Source organism: Pleurodeles waltl, chromosome 3_1 (assembly GCF_031143425.1).
Source record: "Pleurodeles waltl isolate 20211129_DDA chromosome 3_1, aPleWal1.hap1.20221129, whole genome shotgun sequence".
NCBI lineage: Eukaryota > Metazoa > Chordata > Amphibia > Caudata > Salamandridae > Pleurodeles > Pleurodeles waltl.
Genome location: NC_090440.1, coordinates 1,985,944,446 through 1,985,967,234, shown reverse-complemented (window position 1 = coordinate 1,985,967,234; position 22,789 = coordinate 1,985,944,446).

The window sequence follows — 22,789 nt, the reverse complement described above, 5'->3', positions numbered from 1 at the left end:
TTTTTTGACCGCCTGCTTGTTGGCGGGTTGGCCGCCGCTTTAACACCGACCGCCAGGGTTGGAATGACCCCCATAGAGTCTATTGGGAAGATGGACACCTTTAGACTGAGGCAAGAGACCCCAAACCTGGTGCCACTAGGAGAGTGGTAGTGCCTCAGGAGTTTAGGGAGTTCATTCTGACCTTGGCTCATGATATTCCTCTTGCTGGGCATTTGGGACAGACCAAGACGTGGGAGAGATTAGTCAACCACTTCTAGACTGTTTGCTTGGAAATGACCTGGAGTCCTCAGCATGGGCTGAGGTAGAACTCAAACCCCATGCAGCCATGCTGGGTATCCCTGAACTGGTGTGTGTCAAGACAAGGGCACAGTGCAAGGCTCAGGGTGAAAAAGTGGTGTTGGAGCCTGTAAAAAGGGCCCAACCCTCCAAGAGAAAAGGAAAGAAAACTGGGGAACCAGTTTCAACACAACAAGAAAAAGAGAACCTCTCTTCTCAGGAAGAAGTTCTGCCCTCTGAGGGAACTGAGCACCTGGAGTTAGAACCTTATCAGGTTGAGCTCCTAGGCCCAGGGGGACCCTCAAGGGAGCAGTTGTGTAAGGGGCAAGAAACCTGTCCCTCTCTGGAAGGCCTTAGGCAGCAAGCTGCTGAAGAGTCCAAAGGAAAAATAACAGGAACGCATAGAGTCTATTGGGAAGATGGACTCCTTTACACTGAGGCAAGAGACCCCAAACCTGGTGCCACTAGGAGAGTGGTAGTGCCTCAGGAGTTTAGGGAGTTCATTCTGACCTTAGCTCATGATATTCCTCTTGCTGGGCATTTGGGACAGACCAAGACGTGGGAGAGATTAGTCAACCACTTCTATTGGCCCAACATGTCCCAGAAGGTCAAGGAGTTTTGTGTCTCCTGTGCCACCTGTCAAGCCAGTGGTAAGACAGGTGGACACCCAAAGGCCCCCCTCATTCCACTTCCAGTGGTGGGGGTCCCCTTTGAAAGAGTGGGTGTGGACATAGTGGGTCCACTTGAACCTCCCACAGCCTCAGGGAACCAATACATACTAGTAGTAGTGGATCATGCTACTAGATGCCCTGAAGCAATTCCCCTTAGGTCCACTACTGCCCCTGCAGTAGCCAAAGCACTCATTGGTATTTTTACCAGAGTGGGTTTTCCTAAGGAGGTGGTGTCTGACAGAGGTACCAACTTTATGTCAGCATACCTGAAACACATGTGGAATGAGTGTGGGGTGACTTACAAATTCACCACACCATATCATCCACAAACCAAAGGTCTTGTTGAAAGATTTAACAAGACATTGAAAGGCATGATCATGGGGTTCCCTGAAAAACTCAAAAGGAGATGGGATGTCCTCTTGCCATGTCTGCTTTTCGCCTACAGAGAGGTGCCTCAGAAGGGAGTAGGGTTTTCCCCCTTTGAACTTCTGTTTGGCCATCCTGTAAGGGGACCACTAGCTCTTGTGAAAGAAGGCTGGGAGAGACCTCTTCATGAGCCTAAGCAAGATATAGTGGACTATGTACTAGGCCTACGTTCAAGGATGGCAGAGTATATGGAAAAGGCAAGTAAAAACCTTGAGGCCAGCCAACAGCTCCAGAAGTTTCGGTATGACCAAAAGGCTGCTATGGTTGAATTTCAGCCAGGGCAGAAAGTCTGGGTTCTGGAGCCTGTGGCTCCCAGGGCACTTCAGGACAGATGGAGTGGCCCTTACCCAGTGCTAGAAAAGAAGAGTCAGGTCACCTACCTGGTGGACCTAGGCACTAGCAGGGCCCCCAAAAGGGTGATCCATGTGAACTGCCTCAAGCTCTTCCATGACAGGGCGGATGTGAATCTGTTGATATGTAACAGATGAGGACCATGAAGCTGAGAGTGAACCTCTCCCTGATCTCCTCTCCACAGACCCTAAAGATGGCTCAGTTGATTGAGTGATCTATTCAGACACCCTCTCTGGCCAACAGCAATCTGACTGTAGGAAGGTCCTGCAACAGTTTGCTGAGCTCTTTTCCCTAACCCCTGGTCAGACACACCTGTGTACCCATGATGTGGACACAGGAGACAGCTTGCCTGTCAAAAACAAAATTTTCAGACAGTCTGACCAAGTTAAGGAAAGCATCAAGGTGGAAGTCCACAAGATGCTCGAATTGGGAGTCATTGAGCACTCTGACAGCCCCTGGGCTAGCCCAGTGGTTTTAGTCCCCAACCCTCACACCAAAGATGGAAAGAGAGAGATGAGGTTTTGTGTGGACTACAGAGGACTTAATTCTGTCACCAAGACAGATGCGCATCCCATTCCAAGGGCTGATGAATTGATAGACAACGTAGGTGCTGCCAGATACTTAAGTACCTTTGACTTGACAGCAGGGTACTGGTAAATCAAAATGGCACCAGGAGCAAAAGAAAAGACAGCATTCTCCACACCTGATGGGCTTTATCAGTTTACTGTTATGCCCTTTGGTTTAAAGAATGCCCCTACCACCTTCCAAAGGTTGGTGAATCAAGTCCTTGCTGGCTTGGAGTCCTTTAGTGCAGCTTATCTTGACCATATTGCTGTCTTTAGCTCCAGCTGGCAGGATCACCTGGTCCACCTGAAGAAGGTTTTGAAGGCTCTGCAAGCAGCAGGGCTCTCTATCAAGGCATCCAAATGCCAGATAGGGCAGGGAACTGTGGTTTACTTGGGACACCTTGTAGGTGGAGGCCAAGTTCAGCCACTCCAGCCTAAGATCCAGACTATTCTGGACTGGGCAGCTCCAAAAACCCAAACTCAAGTCAGGGCATTCCTTGGCTTGACTGGGTACTACAGGAGGTTTGTGAAGGGATATGGATCTATAGTGACACCCCTCACAGAACCTACCTCCAAGAAAATGCCCAAGAAGGTAAACTGGACTGTAGAATGCCAACAGGCCTTTGACACCCTGAAACAAGCAATGTGCACAGCACCAGTTCTCAAAGCTCCAGATTACTCCAAGCAGTTCATTGTGCAGACTGATGCCTCTGAACATGGGATAGGGGCAGTTTTGTCCCAAACAAATGATGATGGCCTTGACCAGCCTGTTTCTTTCATTAGCAGGAGGTTACTCCCCAGGGAGCAGCGTTGGAGTGCCATTGAGAGGGAGGCCTTTGATGTGGTTTGGTCCCTGAAGAAGCTGAGACCATACCTCTTTGGTACTCACTTTGTAGTTCAGACTGACCACAGACCTCTCAGATGGCTAATGCAAATGAAAGGTGAAAATCCAAAACTGTTGAGGTGGTCCATCTCCCTACAGGGAATGGACTTTATAGTGGAACACAGACCTGGGACTGCCCTTGCCAATGCAGATGGCCTTTCCAGGTTCTTCCACTTAGAAAATGAAGTCTCTCTTGGGAAAGATTAGTCTCATCCTCTTTCGTTTGGGGTGGGGGGTTGTGTAAGGAAATGCCTCCTTGGCATGGTTACCCCCTGACTTTTTGCCTTTGCTGATGCCAAGTTATGATTTGAAAGTGTGCTGAGGCCTGCTAATCAGGCCCCAGCACCAGTGTTCTTTCCCTAACCTGTACTTTTATTTCCACAATTGGCACACCCTAGCATCCAGGTAAGTCCCTTGTAACTGGTACCTCTGGTACCAAGGGCCCTGATGGCAGGGAAGGTCTCTAAGGGCTGCAGCATGTCTTATGCCACCCTGGGGACCCATCACTCAGCACAGACACACTGCTTGCCAGCTTATGTGTGCTAGTGGGGATAAAAAGACTAAGTCGACATGGCACTCCCCTCAGGGTGCCATGCCAACCTCACACTGCCTACAGGTATAGATAAGTCACCCCTCTAGCAGGCCTTACAGCCCTAAGGCAGGGTGCACTATACCATAGGTGAGGGCATAAGTGCATGAGCACTATGCCCCTACAGTCTCTAAGCAAAACCTTAAACATTGTAAGTGCAGGGTAGCCATAGAGTATATGGTCTGGGAGTCTATCATGCACGAACTCCACAGCACCATAATGGCTACACTGAAAATTGTGAAGTTTGGTATCAAACTTCTCAGCACAATAAATGCACACTGATGCCAGTGTACATTTTATTGTAACATACACCCCAGAGGGCACCTTAGAGGTTCCCCCTGAAACCTTAACCGACTACCAGTGTAGGCTGACTAGTTTTAGCAGCCTGCCACACACCAGACATGTTGCTGGCCACATGGGGAGAGTGCCTTTGTCACTCTGTGGCTAGTAACAAAGCCTGTACTGGGTGGAGGTGCTTCTCACCTCCCCCTGCAGGAACTGTAACACCTGGCGGTGAGCCTCAAAGCCTCAACCCCTTTGTTACAGCGCCCCAGGGCATTCCAGCTAGTGGAGTTGCCCGCCCCCTCCGACCACAGCCCCACTTTTGGCGGCAAGGCCGGAGGAGATAATGAGAAAAACAAGGAGGAGTCACTGGCCAGTCAGGACAGCCCCTAAGGTGTCCTGAGCTGAGGTGACTCTGACTTTTAGAAATCCTCCATCTTGCAGATGGAGGATTCCCCCAATAGGGATAGGAATGTGCCCCCCTCCCCTGAGGGAGGAGGCACAAAGAGGGTGTAGCCACCCTCAGGGCTAGTAGCCATTGGCTACTAACCCCCAGACCTAAACACACCCCTAAATTGAGTATTTAGGGGCTCCCAGAACACAGCAAGATAGATTCCTGCAACCTAAGACGAAGAAGGACTGCTGAGCTGAAAAACCCTGCAGAGAAGACAGAGACACCAACTGCTTTGGCCCCAGCTCTACCGGCCTGTCTCCCCACTTCTAAAGACACTGCTCCAGCGACGCGTTCCACAGGGACCAGCGACCTCTGAAGCCTCAGAGTACTGCCCTGCATCTAGAAGGACCAAGAACTCCCGAGGACAGCGGCTCTGTTCCACAAAGACTGCAACTTTGCAACAAAGAAGCAACTTTGAACCAACACACGTTTCCCGCCGGAAGCGTGAGACTTTGCACTCTGCACCCGACGCCCCCTGCTCGACTTGTGGAGAACAAACACCACAGGGAGGACTCCCCGGCGACTACGAGACCGTGAGTAGCCACAGTTGACCCCCCTGAGCCCCCACAGCGACGCCTGCAGAGGGAATCCCGAGGCTCCCCCTGACCGCGACTGCCTGCTTCAAAGACCCGACACCTGGTAAAGACTCTGCATCCGCAGCCCCCAGGACCTGAAGGATCCGACCTCCAGTTCAGGAGCGACCTCCAGGTGGCCCTCTCCCTTGCCCAGGTGGTGGCTACCCCGAGGAGCCCCCCCCCCTTGCCTGCCTGCATCGCTGAAGAGACCCCTTGGTCTCCCATTGAAACCTATTGCGAACCCGACGCTTGTTTGCACACTGCACCCGGCCGCCCCCGTGCCGCTGAGGGTGTACTTTTTGTGCTGACTTGTGTCCCCCCCTGGGGCCCGACAAAACCGCCCTGGTCTGCCCTCCGAAGACGCGGGTACTTACCTGCTGGCAGACTGGAACCGGGACACCCCCTTCTCCATTGAAGCCTATGCGTTTTGGGCACCACTTTGACCTCTGCACCTGACCGGCCCTGAGCTGCTGGTGTGGTAACTTTGAGGTTGCTCTGAACCCTCAACGGTGGGCTACCTTGGACCCAACTTTGAACCCCATAGGTGGTTTACTTACCTGCAAAAACTAACAAACACTTACCTCCCCCAGGAACTGTTGAAAATTGCACTAAGTGACTAGTTTTAAAATAGCTATATGCCATTTGTGTGAAAACTGTATATGCTATTTTGCTAATTCAAAGTTCCTAAGTGAAGTACCTTTCCTTTAAAGTATTGTTTGTAAATCTTGAACCTGTGGTTCTTAAAATAAACTAAGACAATATATTTTTCTATACAAAAACCTATTGGCCTGGAATTGTCTCTGAGTGTGTGTTCCTCATTTATTGCCTGTGTGTGTAAAACAAATGCTTAACACTACCGTCTGATAAGCCTACTGCTCGACCACACTACCACAAAATAGAGCATTAGAATGATCTCTTTTTGCCACTATCTTACCTCTAAGGGGAACCCTTGGACTCTGTGCATGCTATTTCTTACTTTGAAATAGTACATACAGAGCCAACTTCCTACACCCTGGTAGACCAGTAAAGGCAGGCAACTGTGGCTGCTTCATGTTTGGGGCAACCCAGGTGCCAGGTCTTCCAATGGGAAACCTTTCATCCCCAGGCTTCCGCACTATTAGCACATCAGTGTCCTCCTCTAAAACAGTCCCTTCATCTGCTCTCATAGTAGCCTCCTCATCAGAAGATTCCTCTCGGACAGAAAACTCACTGCCAGAATCTCTCACTTAATCCTCTGCCTCAGATGCAGAGTCAATCTCATAATCATGGTCAGAAGATGACTCAAAAAGCATGCCAACAACCTGCTGAGCGGTCACTCTGCGACTAGCCATGATCCTTTCTAACAACAAATGGATTGCCAACAACAACCAGCACTGTCTAAAATAAGTCATAAACAAAGTGTGGCTTTATCACAAAGAGTTAGGCACTAAAAAACAATAGCTATCACTTGCCTGCAAAGGCTACTCACCAGCAAGTACTCTGCACAGACATAGCCATCACCAGTGATATCCCACTAAAAGGAACAAAAGAAAAGCAAATTAGACATAAGACAACACAAATATCATTGTGCACAAATCTAAGGACAATTTCACACACAATCCTGCATTTAGTACACCTCCTACAAACATGTCATTCATGCATGTCAAAAATACTCTTTTGGAGTAAATTGCTTTTACTTACCTAAAACATGCAACTACGCAAACCGCAGGTCAACTACTGCCAAAACCTCAAGGATCCACAGCAAAGGAAGCAAAAGCTTTGAACTAGAACAAAAAAGAGAAATAAACTGTTATAATCACAAACACAAATGCTTCGCCAGTTGACAAACACCCTATAACCAACAATTTTCCCTGGTGCCTAAGTGGGCCTACAAAAAATAGTCCGATCTGCCCCCAAGGGGGGCAGAAATGGCCATCAGTAATGTGCCCCATTTGGGAGGCGACCCGTGCCAAAGGGGCCACCCCCTCACACAAAACACACACACACACAAGATCCCTGGTGCCTATGTGGATTCCGCCCCCCCCCGGGGGCAGATGAGCCTAAAAAAATAGGCTGATCTGACCCCAAGGTGGGGCAGAAATGGGCATCATTAATGTGCCCCCTTTGGGGGGCGATCCTTGCCAAAGGGGCCGCCCCCCCCAAACAAAACACAACCAGAAGATCCATGGTGCCTAAGTGGATTCTGCACACCTTGGGGGCAGATGGGCCTAAACAAATAGGCTGATCTGCCCCTATGGGGGCAGATATTGCCAACAGTTCTGTGCTCCCCCAGCACAAAAAAACCAAAAGGGAACAAAAGAACATTCCCTGGCGTCTTGGTGGCAGAGGCTGATCTTCCCCCAAGGGGGGCAGAAATGGCCAACATTAATGTCCCCTCTTTGGGGGGGCGACCCTTGCCCAAGGGGTGCCCCGAGACACATAAAACACACACAAACAACACAATCCCTGGGGCCTAGTGGGTTTTGAACCCCCTGGGGGCGGGATCAGCCGAAAACATAGCCGATCTAGCCCTGGGGTGGGGGTGAAACATATAAAAAATGATTGCTGCCAGGGCAGCGACCCTTGCCTAAGGGGTCGCTGCCCTAAAACATTAGTCCCAAAATAATCCCTGGTGTCTAGTGGGTTTCGACCCCCCCCTGGGGGCAGATCTGCCGAACAAATGGCCGATCTGCCACTAGGGGGGGCCAAAACATGGATATATTTATGCCCCCATGGGGAGTGACCCTTGCCCAAGGGGTCACTCCCCAAAATAAACAAAAGATCAATCCCTGGTGTCTAGTGGGTAGATTCCTGCTCCACGATCGCGGGCCTCGCCCGCGATCGTGGAGCAGGAATCCACTCAAAACTGGCACAGGGGTAAAGTAAAAACGTTTCCCTTTCCCTCTGTGTCTGTTTTTTGACCTAAACTCCCTCCCGCTCCCCAGGAGAAGGACTCACCTCAAAAGGGTCCTCTCCGATGGACGTGCTGGAAGCAAATGGCTTCCAGTGCGTCCCTGCAGGATTTGATGACGTCGGTGTGCCGATGTCATCAGATTGCTGGGGGGGGGGGGTTGGTCGGGGGTGGAAGGGGAAGCGATTCCCCTTCCATCCCCGACTCAGGTGTGGGACGGAGGCCTACGTGGGGAGCCTGGTGCAGGACGAGCTGGTCTTGTCCCCGGCACACGGGAACCGTGTACGAGGACAAGGCCACCTCACCCCAGGCACCGTACTGCTTAACAAGCCCCTTGTGCCGCCATAGTCTAATTTTTTCTGATGCTATGGTGGTGCAGAACAGTTCCCCCACCCAGCCCCCCCACACGCTGTATTTACAAGCTGATGCAATGGGACCATTGCGCCAGTTTGTAAACCCTTGCTTCTCATTATACCAGCGGCAGGTATAATGTATGCAAGGGAGGCATAACCCGCGAGGAGGCCCTTAGGAATGGCGCAGTGTAATCTACAAGATTTCACTGCGTCATTCAAGCATCATTTTTTAATGCCTGCTCAGGGCAGGCGTTAAAGTGATGCTGTGCTTTGTTGTGTGGGCCTCCCTGTGCTTTGCTGGACTAGCGTCAACATTTTTGAAGCTAGTCTGGTATAGCACCATAACTGCGTCAGAAATTCTGATGCAACTGTGCTAACAATCGCCATGGTGTGCAGTATTGTAAATACAGCGCTATCATGGTGTCGTTAGGGAGGCTCTGGGTGGCAGAAGCAAACTGGTGCATCACGAGTGATGCACCAGTTTCTTGTAAATGAGGCCCTTAGTCTTTTAATCAGGCCATTTTCCTCTCTGATCTTCTGTTGACAGCAATTTTGTTTATTTTGCTTTAATGATGAGAGATAGGTTTTTCAGCTTCATATGTCCTCCACTTGTACAGATTCCTTTGTGAAGTTTTGTTTTCTGCACCTTAACTAGACATGGCTGTGCAGGGTATACAGGCTGCCACACTAGCGCAGTAGGCAGTTTTATTTGTTTCTCTCAGCATTTTGTTAAATGCTGAGCCATCACACAGTATGAAAGAGTTCCATTGTTTCCACACAATGTTTATTTTGCAGGAGCAGCATGTATTCTCTCAACGCAAATATAAGAAATGATCACTTATACATATTTTGCACACTCTGCTGGGAATAGTGGGCCAAGGCCTGCACATCTGTTTAATAGCGCTGCTTGATTGTAGAAATTCGTTTTCATTGAAAATTAGCCATTCACAATAGGTTTTGATTTTTAATCAAATATTTGTTGGGAAATGTACCATTTTGTCCTCATTAATACCCATATTGGCAACAGGACTTTGTCGTTTGGCTCACTTCTTAGACAGACACTTTGACGTCCCACCACTTTCAAAAGTCACCATCCGCCACTGAAATGACAGTGCTGTCCATTGGCTTTAGTTGTGCATAATGTCCTGGAAGGAGCACAGACGTCAGCCTTTCATCATGAGTTGCAAGTGGCAAAAACTTAACCTGCCTAAGAAAGATAGCACCTTAACTACTCTCAAGCACCTCTCACCCCGGTGCCCTTATCATCAGGCAAATACAGGAAAAACAGATCCAGGTTTGAGGACCGCAATAGTACGATTAGTTCAGGCTCCGAACTGATGGCTTCTGGCCTGGCAAGCAGCATCACTCAACCTGGAGAAAGTTCTGGATATACACCTGTGCGCAGTGCTTAATTTGTAAATAAAAAGGTGCCGGTGCTCAAAGCTCTCCTCTTAAACACGCAGCAGCTGCAATTAAAATTGCTAGCACATAATACCGAGGCAGCGTAATCCTGAAGCCACCTAGGGCCCCTTCAATCCATTTACAGCCACTCCCTGCCCCTTCAGCTCACTCTTTCAGTTTCCTGCCTTTCCCCTTTCTGACGCTTTTTCGTTTTTCTCTTCCTCCGTCTTTCCCAAGTGTCTTTTGCTCGCAGTAAATGCTTGAGACAGAAAATTAAGCGCCGGACCTCAGAAATAAGTACCGGTCCTCCGCACCGGACCCAACAAGCACAAATTAAGCACTGCCTGTGCGTCAGCAGGGTATTATGCATGCTCGGGAGGCTGGAAAGAGTGCTATTGTTTCATAATTTGTTCTGACTGTCCCACGTATCCCAGAACCTTGATAGTTTGCCTCGTAAGCTCCTGAGTCTAGACAGGGCATTGTGAATATTTCTCAGTATAGATAGTGGTCCGATGCTGATGGGCCCAAGGAGAAATATGAACAGAGAATGGGAAAGTTCCCATACATGGATGGAGAGCTCTGTGTATGCGCCGTGGCTGTAACCCCTTTCTTGGTCCCGCTGTGCCCATGCTTCATACGACGTTTGCTTCGCTGGTTTAGTAGCGCAGTCCTCAAAGCTCACACAAATGTCAACAAACACGTAGGCCCATATTTATACTTTTTGACGCAAAACTGCGCTAACGCAGTTTAGCGCCAAAAAAATTAGCGCCGGCTAACGCCATTCTGAAGCGCCATGCGGGCGCCGTATTTATTGAATGGCGTTAGCCGACTGGCGCTGCCTGGTGTGCGTGAAAAAAAAACACGTACACCAGGCAGCGCCGGCGTAGGGAAAAATGGCGTTTGGGCGTCCAAAAATGGGGCAAGTCAGGCTGAGGCAAAAAAAACGTCTTAACCCGATTTGCGCCATTTTTTTTTGGTGCCCAGACGCCATTAACATGACTCCTGTCTTAGCAAAGACAGGAGTCATGCCCCCTTGCCCAATGGCCATGCCCAGGGGACTTCTGTCCCCTGGGCATGGACATTGGGCATAGTGGCATGTAGGGGGGGCACAAATCAGGCCCCCCTATGCCAAAAAAAAAAATATATACTTACCACAACTTACCTTTTCTTCCCTGGGGTGGGTCCCTCCATCCTTGGGTGTCCTCCTGGGGTGGGCAAGGGTGGCACGGGGTGTCCCTGGGGGCTTGGGAGGGCACCTCTGGGCTCATTCTGAGCCCACAGGTCCCTTAACGCCTGCCCTGACCCAGGCGCTAAAATCCGGCGCAAATGCAGGTTTTTTAGTCCCGCCCACTCCCGGGTGTCATTTTTGCCCGGGAGTATAAATCCGACGCAATAGCATCGGAGTCATTTTTTAAGACGGGAACGCCTACCTTGCATATCATTAACGCAAGGAAGGTGTTCACGCAAAAAAATGACGCTAACTCCATGAACTTTGGCGCTAGACGCGTCTAACGCCAAAGTATAAATATGGAGTTAGTTTTGCGTCGAATTTGCGTCGAAACAAACGACGCAAATTCGGCGCAAACGGAGTATAAATATGCCCCGTAGAGTCCTTTGCCAGCACTGTACTTTATGAGGGCATGTTGCAGTCCGAAATGCAAACGCTTTCAAAGCAGGGGACTACTCTCATACATTGCTCCCATCGGGTCCCAGGGTGCTTCAGTTCTTGCTGCATTGTTATAGATTTTCTAGCACTGTCTTCAGTTTTATGATCTAAGATCACATTTTTTTAGTATTCTTTCCTTCTGACAGTAACAGCAGAGGTCAGCCGTTGGATAGCTTCCCTGTCACCCCCACCCCAAGGAGCTTGGATAAAGATGACCAGGTAGCAAAAGAGGAAGCAGCTTACCAATAAGCCAAATTCCATCAGAGGGCCAGAGATGGCTGCCACACTACGCCCTCCAACACGCTAAACTTCCACTCTGGTCCTCCTCCGCCACCCCACCATCTCACACTGATCCCGCCTTGAACTTAGCTTATCACTCCTCTCCTCAACCTGCTCTTCTAAGCCAAGATGCAACATTGTAACATCACGAACATGTTATTGCGAGCGTCAGTATAACAGAGAAAACACGTGAATGATAGGAAAATACTGCCATCTTGTGGCAATTTATTCAGCACTTTCCGTTTTGCATTGGGAAGGAATATTTCGGCCCGGGGCTGTTTTTTAGGTCCAGCCTACTTGACATGCTGTAATCTATCCAGTGGGCTTTCACCACGCCCATCACTTACATTCTTTCCTGGCCTGCCTTTCAAAATCCCTTTGGTTTGTAAGGTAAATGCTTTAGGTTTGTCCGCCTTGAGACTGTTTTGTTCCCACCTTTTCGAGCAGGAGAACGAGATTCAAGATTGGCTCCCATTCCATTGGACAACAGAGAGTATCCAATACTTTCGCATCAAGGCCCATGTTTATACCTTTTTAGCGCTGCATTTGCGTCATTTTTTGACGCAAAAGCGGCGCAAACGTACAAAATATGCACAAGGTTAGAAGTTGGGCGACCTTTCATGGTTAGGCAGATGTGCAGCACTAAAAATGACCACCCTAACTAAAATAGTATTCTTGATGCAAGCACTCCCTCTCCAACCCTAGTAGTGGACAATCTCAAAACGACAGAAAACTATTGAGTCTTGGAGAGGAAAGAAACAACTGCTAAGATTCACTTGCTATAGAAAATCAGGCCCAGATGTTCTAAGCCATGGGTACTCACAAACTTTTTCTCGGGGGCCAAAATTGCAGTATGGTTTGCGGCCGAGGGCCGCACTGAAGTGACAGCGGGGGGGCGGGGCTTAGAGGGGGAACAACCACCCCACCCCCTTTTTCAAAACAATGCCCCTACCCCAGTAACACACACAGCGCGCACACATACAGCGCCATCTGCTCTCACCCCTACCCCAGTAACACACACAGCGCCATCTGCATACAGCGCCATCTGCTCTCACCCCTACCCCAGTAACACACACAGCGCCATCTGCTCTCACCCCTACCCCAGTAACACACACAGCGCCATCTGCATACAGCGCCATCTGCTCTCACCCCTACCCCAGTAACACATACTGCGCCATCTGCACACAGCACCATCTGCTCTCACCCCTACCCCAGTAACACACACAGCGCGCACACACACAGCGCCATCTGCTCTCACCCCTACCCCAGTAACACACACAGCGCACACACACAGCGCAATCTGCTCTCACGCCTACCCCAGTAACACACACTACATTAAAAACAAATAAATAAATAACCAAAGAGCCTTACCTGACTCAAAGCACTGTAAAGATGCCACAAATGTGGAACAGCAGGCAGGCAGGCGGGCAGCAGACGTGGAGCCGGTGACAGGAAGCAGACGACCAAAGCCCCATAAAAGTTAGCTGCAAGCGCTGACTTTTATGGGGCTTTGGCTTCCAGGATCGTCAGGGCAACGGCATAAACAATGGCCGCCGTATGTAAACATAGAGGAGGGCCGCGGGAGCATGCTCCCGCTGCCCTCTTCTATGTTTACATACTGCTGCCATTATGATATGGCGTTTGGTGTGCGTCTCGCGGGCCGCCAAGCTAGGTCCGTGGGGCCGCTGGCGGCCCGCGGGCCGTACTTTGAGTACCGTTGTTCTAAGCCTTCTGTTGTCAAAGGTGTCAGTAGGATTTACAAAGCCACGCAGGGGCAATTTGAGCTGTAATGCAATACAAATTTGACACAATTCCAGCTTTACAAAGGTTTGTAAATTTGGGATTGTGTCAGATCTTTTTCTCCTCATTAGTTCCCCTTTCTATTTGTGGTTCTTTTTATGCAGGAAGATACCCCTACCTGCACAAAAACAATCCTGCCAGTAACATAGGTACCCTTGCAGGGTGTCTGCCTTGGTGTTAAGCAGCACGCAGTGTGCCAGTGCTAGTAGAGAGCAGATGTGCGCTATATCTAGTAGATGTAGGCCCATATTTATACTTTTTGACACAAAACTGCGCCAACGCAGTTTTGCGTCAAAAAAATTAGCGCCGGCTAACGCCATTCTGAAGCGCCATGCGGGCGCCGTATTTATTGAATGACGTTAGCCGGCGTTAGACGGCGGCGCCGTCTGGTGTGCGTTAAAAAAAACGACGTACACCAGGCAGCGCCGGCGTAGGGGGATATGGGGCTTGGGCGTCAAGAAATGGGGCAAGTCAGGTCGAGGCAATTTTTTCGCTTCAACCCGATTTGCGCCATTTTTTTTCACTCCCAACCCCCATAGAAATGACTCCTGTCTTAGCAAAGACAGGAGTCATGCCCCCTTGCCCAATGGCCCCTGGGCATGGTCATTGGGCATAGTGGCATGTAGGGGGGCACAAATCAGGCCCTCCTATGCCACAAAAAAATAAAAAACAAATACTTACCTGAACTTACCTTAATGTCCCTGGGATGGGTCCCTCCAGCCTTGGGTGTCCTCCTGGGGTGGGCAAGGGTGACAGGGGGTGTCCCTGGGGGCATGGGAGGGCACCTCTGGGCTCCTTCAGAGCACACAGGTCCCTTAACGCCTGCCTTTTGCAGGCGCTAAAAAACGGCGCAAAAACGGCCGTACATAAAATTTTTTGACCCGCCCACTCCCGGGCGTGATTTTTGCCCGGGAGTATAAATCCGACCCACATGCCTCAGAGTCGATTTTTTAGACGGGAACGCCTACCTTGCATATAATTAACGCAAAGTAGGTCTCCACGCTAAAAAATGACGCTAACTCCATGGACTTTGGCGCTAGACGCGTCTAACGCCAAAGTATAAATATGGAGTTAGTTTTGCGTCGAAATTGCGTCAAAAAAAAGACGCAATTCCGGCGCAAACGGAGTATAAATATGCCCCGTAGTGCATTTCTGATCTCTCAATTTCACACAGTGCAGTGCAGCTGCTTTGCTTGATGCCCTGTGTGGTGTGAAACATTAGTAAATATGTCTCCCCAGCGGGAGTGACCCTGTTGAGCGTGGTTCTTTCTGCAGGGTTATCGGCAAACTTTTTGCCTTCACTCTTGTTTTCGGAACCCATTTTTATTAACATTTAGGACTCCCAGCCCTTTACCGCTGCTCACCAGTACTAAAGTGCATGTGCTCTCTTCTTAAAGCACGGTAGAGTTGGCTTATACCCAATTGGCATATTTAATTTACTTGTGAGCCCCTAGTAAAGTAGCACTACCTTTACCCAGGGCCTGTAAAGTGATTGCTACTAGTGGACATGCAGCACTGACGGTGCCACCCAGTTAAGTAGCACTTTAAACATGTCTGAGGTCTGCTGTTGCCGCCTGTATGTGCAGTTTTAAACTGCCATTTCCACCTGGCAATTTTTTTTTTTTTTGCCAGGCCCAACCCTTCCTTTTTATTACATATATAATTCACCACTGGGTAGGTCATGTAATTTTAAGTTTTACATGTCCATGTAGTGAAAAACTCTTACATTTGTTTTTCACTTCTGCAAGCCCTGCCTCAACAATTGGATAGCATTGGATAACTTTGTTACTTTTAGTAATAATTGATAATTTTCAAATGGGAGTAGGTAACCAGTTTGGTGTCTTTGGAATTGTAACTTAAAATCATCTGTCATAGTGAAGTCAGATTTTAAGTTACAATTTTGAAAATGCCACTTTTGGAAAGTTGCCATTGTACAGCCTTTAGCCAATTAGGCCCAGATTTATGCTTTTTGCCGCAAAACTGTGCTAACGAAGTTTTGCGGCAAAAAGTTTATGCTGGCTTGCATCATTTAACAATGCCAGCCAGGCGCTGTATTTACTGAATTGTGCAAGCCGGCTCTAAAATTGGGCTATCATCAGGAAATGACACTAGCCCGGTTAAAGACAAAAAAAATGACTCTAACAAAACTAGTGCCGTTTCCTGGTACACAACCACCAAAAACATGAATCCTGTCTTAGGAAAGACAGGAGTCATGCCCACCACCCCAATGGTCAGCACAGGGGACAAGTGTCCCCTGGGCATGGCCATTGCACCCTGTGCCAGGCAGCGGGCCCCAAGTTAGGCCTCCCGATGGCACTTTAAAAACAATTAAAAAATACTTACCTGGGATGGGGCCCCCTATTCTGTGGTGTCCCTCTGGTGTGGGTGGGGGTGTTCCTGGGGCTTGGGGTGGGGCACCTGTGGACCCATTACATGGTGTTTAACCATGGAAATGGATCCACAGGTCCCCTAATGCCTGGTTTGACCCAGACGTTAAATAATGGTGCAAAGCAAGTTTTGCAACATTATTTAGCCCCTCCTCTCACCCGTGCGTCATTTTAGCACAGGGGCTAAATATGAGGCTATGGGGATAGCACCATTTTTAGATGGGAACGCCTACCTTGCATCTCATTGACGCAAGGTAGGTGCACGCATCCAAAAAATGGTGCAAACTCCTATATTTTGACATTAGACATGTCTAATGTCAAAATATAAATATGGAGTTAGATTTGCACCAAATTTGTGTTAAAAAATGGCGCAAATTCGGCGCCAACAGAGTATAAATATGCCCCCTAGTGCCTGCAGTCTGTTTCTGGGTCACATGACTGGGTATAGCCGACAAGTGAGTTGTGTGTATTCCTCCTAGACAGTCACACACAACAGGGAGCCTAGGTGTGCCTGGATGTGCAGTCAGTGGCGGGATGAGAGAGCGGAGCTGGGCACAGCCTTACTTACACTTGAATAGGCTGTGCCCTGCCTCCACTCAAAGGGCTGCTTACCCCTTGTAGTTAGTCTGGGGACATGATAGAGAAGGCAAGATGCCTGTAGACTTCAAAGGGAAACCATTAGAAGCTTCTCCCACTTCAAAGGAAGCCCCAGGTATAAAGATTAGACCCCAGACACCAACTCTCCAAGACATTTTTGGACCATTGTAGACTCTGCCAGGAAGAATGTCTGCTGTACTGCTGAAAGGACTGTAACTCGGCCAGAATGCTGCTCTGAAGGACTGCTGCCTTGCTGTGCTGACCTGCCGTATGCTGCATTCTTGCCTGGGTGAGAAGGACTGGACCTTCATCTGTTGAACCCAGGATCCCAGAGTGACTCCCAGGGCTATTTGGCTGGCTCCTGACTAGAGCGTCAGGGGCAGAATGCTTCAGAAACCTTGAACCAAGCACCTGGACTGGCCTATTTGTGAGTCCGACCCTGCCAAGTAGTGCCATCCCAGTCCTCGACTCTTGGAATAGGGCCTGAAGGTGCTTTGCCAGTCCACCTATGAATCCAGCAGAAATGACACATCATCTCTATTGTGAAGCGCAATCCCAATCGGAACCAATGCATTGCCTCTGCTGCGAGGGATCTCCCAGCACAGGGACTCCATAACAACCTCGCAGCCTGTATTGGAACCTCAGCTGTGTGAAACTTCATCAACGCATTTCCTCACACCGCAAATCTCTTGTCAATTTCAGCCTTGATGACGACGGAGGTGGTTCTCACATCACAGTAGTGCAGATCTTTGGAACTGACGCATCGCTCAAACTGCTTGGCGCATCCTGGACACCAGACTTCACCTCACAAGCCTTTGTCGATGGGATCCTCAACTCAGAACCAACACATTGCCTCAGCTGCGCAATACATCCTCAACGTGGGACCTTGCAATGCTTCACAACCAGGACTTCAGATACTCTAGTTCAGCAGGCCTAACTTGGTCCCTGTAGCTACCCACAGTCCATCACAGTTAGCCTGAACTTGAGACTGTGTCCCGATCTGGGACGACCAGATATTCACTGCTGGTGCTTAGTGCTTTTTGTTGCTATATTTACTGAAATCTTTAAAATTGCATAGCTCCAGTCCTTCTGATTGGCTTTTTGTCATTTGGGTCTGGATTTATTTATTAAAATGTACTCTTTTTTTCTAAATTGGTGTGTGATTTTCTTTGGATTGTGTATTCACTTTATTACTGTATGAAGTGCTGCTTAAATACTTTACACATTGCCTCCAAGTTAATCCCGACTGCGCTGTGGCAAGGTACCAGAGGGTTGTGGAAACCCTGCAGTCCTCCTGAACCTCTTCTGGCACTACTTCACGCTGCAGAGGCTTTTGGGATATGGTCCTGGTGGACATACATAAAATGCTGAGTACCACTCTTCTGAGACTGCTTACACACATTATTCAGTGGCTGCCAAACAGACAGAAATATCCTCTTATCTCCCTGATGAGTATATTAAGTTCCTTGGCTCTATGTACAGCCAGCCATTTTAGAAGATGTCCTCCTCGCTGAAGCAGAGATAGGAGGTCTTTAAACTCTGTGGATACACTGTGTGTCATCCCTTTCGTACAAATTTAAATAACTAACGTCCCCACTACCATAGGGTTCTGTCACTTCTCAGACTTGAACAACGCAGGATGCTGGCGACTGAGAAAGTACTGAAAAGTTACATCCCCTCTCAGGGCTCAGTGGATTGACGTTCTTAGGTCCTGGGCCTTACAACTTGATCATGGTGTGCTATGCATCTAGTTACATGTGAACCATGTTTCAGAGATAAGAGGCGTTTGGGTGAGCTTAGGTGTTGTTATCTGTTTGTTGCGTCCCCTCTCCCCCCTATGTCGGCCTCTGGTTGTAAGCGGAAATATGTGTTCCTGAAATTGTTCAATAAAACAGAGGTGACCCTGAAAAAACAGTGTAGGTTAACTAAAGAAACGCACAGTATAATTCCATGTCAGAAAGTGGAAGTGATAATAACGAATTAATACGAATCTCTACAGTATACATCATCTGGACATACTAATGCAGAGAGCATCGGAGTATGGGAGGGTGGATCACCACTGCCACCTTCAGCTCAGCCACTAGTTGTATCAAGAGTTGTCTGCTTAAAAAGAAGTCTGCTCCCCCTACAATCGTCTCTATCTGACGTGACTTTTGCTTTTCTTGCGGGTGCCATTTTCTGGGCCTGGGTTAGTCTTTGTAAGAAATATAACTAGTGTCCTTAACACGTTGGAGCACACTTGTAAACTTTCGTGTCCAGACCATTGTGGTTTACAAGGCTGGCTTGGATAGGAAAGAAAACAACACACATGACAGACACTCCAGTGTCATTCTCATCCTCATCAGCGTTGGGCCAGGCAAGAGTGCCTTTCAGACGGTGGAGCTGGTGAGGATTCTGACATTGGGAAATTCTCTAAGTGAGGCAGGAGCGGTAATCTGTCGATGCAGGATGAATGGCCTGGATGTTGAGTCCTTCCCAATATGAATATGGAGGACCAAGGTTCAAACTGTCAAAAAAGTAAAGGCATAGCTACCTTTAAACCTAGATCCCCAAGAAAGCTTCAATGCAAGTCTGTAGTGACTTAATCATCTTGGGGAAGTTATTGGGCAGCTCCTTCGCATAGAACAAAGTTAAGTCGGGATGCTTTATGTAGACCTTTGCCGTTTTGCAGCTGCTCCCAGAAATTAAGAAATAAGTTCTGCTGTAAAATCGGCTGTTCAAAGCAGGCCAATTTTTTTCTCACATTAATAATAAAAATACACTCAAGAGTTGATATGTCCCTCTATTGACCTGAAAATTCATCAGTAGTAAAAACCTATCACCCTACCTGTCCTGCTGCAAGCACACACCTTCAGGTTGTAGGCAAAGCAAGCCTTTCTCGGAATACATACGGAGGAGCATATTTATGAGCCCCTTGCGCCGCCTTTGTATCACTTTTTGTGATGCAACGGCGGTGCAAACCTTGAACTCGTATCTATGAGGTCACGCAAAGCATCTTTTTGCGTGGCTTAGAATGACCTCATAAATATGGAGTAGGACAAGGCAGCGCAAATCACTGCGTTGCCTTACTCTGCGCAGAGGAGGCATTCTATGGGCTTTGCGGTGGGTTTTCCCCTGCAACACCCTTGAATTTTGACTCATCCCCAGATGTACAAAAGTTTCTAAACCTGGGGATGCTCTAAAAACGTACGCCTCCCCAGGAAGGCAAAACAAGGAGAAATATCTTTATCCCTCCTTGTTTTTCCTCTTTCTATGTGTGCGGCATTTTGTAGCACACATAGAAAAAAAAGCTCCCAGGATTGTTTTTGTATGGGAAGATTCCTCTTAGTGCATAAAAACAATCCTGCCTACAACGCAGATACTCTTGCACCATGGCGCAAGGGTTCCTGCATTATTGCTAGGCTGCCAAAACAGCAACAGTGCAGTGGGAAAGGACAGGAGTGCACCACATTGCTTAAATACAGCACATTCCTGCCCTTTTCCTTTGACAAAGGGCAGCGCAGAAAAGTGACTTGCTGCCCTGCATCAAAAGGCCATAAATATAGTCCTTAGTTTCATAGAACTCCACTTAGATACAGTGTGGTTGTTGGTGTCTCTGGACATTTATTTTCTGCTGTACACTAATGGGTCAGGAAGAACTTTCTAGAGTTGGCTTTTGAAAAATGGAGGCTTCCCAAGGCATATAAGCAGTTTTCTGCCAATGCTCTGAGCCTGTCAGTGTCACAGCCTGATTGTTTCCTCTCATGTGCACCACCATTATATTCCCTTATGGGCACTTAGCAGTACCTTGGGAAAGTGGGGAGCATACTACCCTCTCACTGATCACACCAAACCCCAACCAAGAAAACTGGGATCCACAATGTCTCCAGACTGGCCCACTTCCACACACCAGCTATCACAGTATATACCCTCTTTGATGTCCCGCTGTGGTGTAGGTAGCACTTAACATGCTTGCATATGGTTAGGATCTAGACACCTAAAAATATTGCCTCCTGGGCTTCTTGGCAATGCTTAACCTTCCTTCTCTGGGTCATTCTCCCGGAACCACATAAGGTACTTTTGAGTGCCATCCATTTCATGACTTGTAGGACATATGAAAATGCCTTTTTACCTCTACCTCCGATAGTAGCAGTAGTGCTACAAAACTAGAAAAATCTTTGCTGAAACACCATTGAGTATGCCTGAAAAGACAATTCACACATTCCCACTCACAAAACATTTGAGAAAACCTAAATCACAATTTAGAAACTACCTAAACAGTAATAACATCTGAACATATCAATAACATACCACGCTAAACAGAGTAAATACTCTAATTGAGGCCTACACGTAAGTCAGGAACACTAATTAACAGTGTGTAAGGAAATGCCATCATCGGCATGGTTACCCCCTAACTTTTTGCCTTTTGTTGATGCCAATTATGATTGAAAGTGTGCTGGGACCCTGCTAACCAGGCCCCAGCACCAGTGTTCTTTCCCTAAACTGTACCTTTGTACCCACAATTGGCACAGCCCTGGCGCACAGAGAAGTCCTTTGTAAATGGTACCCCTGATACCAAGGGGACTTTGGCCAGGGGAGATCTCTAAGGGCTGCAGCCTGTATTATGCCACCTTGGGGACTCCTCGCACAGCACATGCAAACTGCCTCACAGCTTGTGTGTGCTGGTGGGGAGAAAAAGACTAAGTCGACATGGCACTCCCCTCAGAGTGCCATGCCCACAACCCACTGCCTGTGGCATAGGTAAGTCACCCCTCTAGCAGGCCTTACAGCCCTAAGGCAGGGTGCACTATACCACAGGTGAGGGCATAGTTGCATGATCACTATGCCCCTACAGTGTCTAAGCCAAACCTTAGACATTGTAAGTGCAGGGTAGCCATAAAGAGTATATGGTCTGGGAGTCTGTCAATTACAAACTCCACAGGTCCATAATGGCTACACTGAATACTGGGAAGTTTGATATCAAACTTCTCAGCCTCAAGGGGTCCTGTCTGTTGTTACAGCACCCCAGGACATCCCAGCTAGTGGAGATGCCCGCCCGTCTGGACACAGCCCACACTTTTGGCAGCAAGTCCGGAGGAGATAATGAGAAAAACAAGGAGGAGTCACCTACCAGTCAGGACAGCCCCTAAGGTGCCCTGAGCTGAGGTGGCCCCTGCCTTTAGAAATCCTACATCTTGAGTTTGGAGGATTTCCCCAATAGGAATAGGGATGTGCCCCCTCTCCTGAGGGAGGAGGCACAAAGAGGGTGTAGCCCCCCTCAAAGACAGTAGCCATTGGCTACTTCCCTCCAGACCTAAACACACCCCTAAATTTAGTATTTAGGGGCAACCCTGAACCCAGGAAATCAGATTCCTGCAACCTGAAGAAAGAAGGACTGCTGACCTGAAAGCCCCGCAGAGACGACGGAGACACCAACTGACTTGGCCCCAGCCCTACTGGCCTGTCTGCAGACTCAAAGAATCTGCACAGCGACGCATCCAGCGGGACCAGCGACCTCTTAGGACTCAGAGGACTGCCCTGCACCTAAAGGACCAAGAAACTCCAGAGAACAGCAGCACTGTTCAGAAACTGCAACAACTTTGCAACAACTTTTAAAGAGACTCTCACTTCCCGCCAGAAGCGTGTGTCTTCACACTCTGCACCCAACGCCCCCGGCTCGAGTCCAGGACAACAAGCACTGCAGAGAGGACTCCCAGGCGACTCGAACGACGTGGACACCTGAGTCGACTCCCCTGCACCCCCACAGCGACGCCTGCAGAGAGGATCCAGGGGCTCCCCCTGTCTGCAACTGCCTGGTAACAAAGGAACCCGACGTCTGGACCAAGCACTGCACCCGCAGCCCCCAGGACCGAGAGCAACCACCTACCAGTGCAGGAGTGACCAGCAGGCGGCCATCATCCTAGCCCAGTCGGTGGCTGGCCGGAGCAGCCCCCCTGTGCCCTGCCTGCATCGCCTAAGTGACCCCTGGGTCCCTCCATAGCTTTCTATAGCAAACCCGACGCCTACTTTGCCTACTGCACCCTGCCGCCCCGTGCCGCTAAGGGTGTATTTTGTGGGCTTGTGTGTGTCCCCGTCAGTGCTTTATAAAACCCCCCTGGTCTGCTCCCCGAGGACGCAGGTACTTACCTGTAACCAGTACTAGTGCCAGAGCACCCCTGTTCTTCATAGGCACCTATGTGTTTTGGGCCCTCCTTTGACCCCTGCACCCAACCGGCCCTGTGTTGCTGGTGCTGTGGCTTTGGGGTTGCCTTGAACCCCCAACGGTGGGCTGCCTATGCCCGAGAGACTGTGTAAGTGCTTTACTTAACTGAGAAACCTAACCAAACTTACCTCCCCCAGGAAC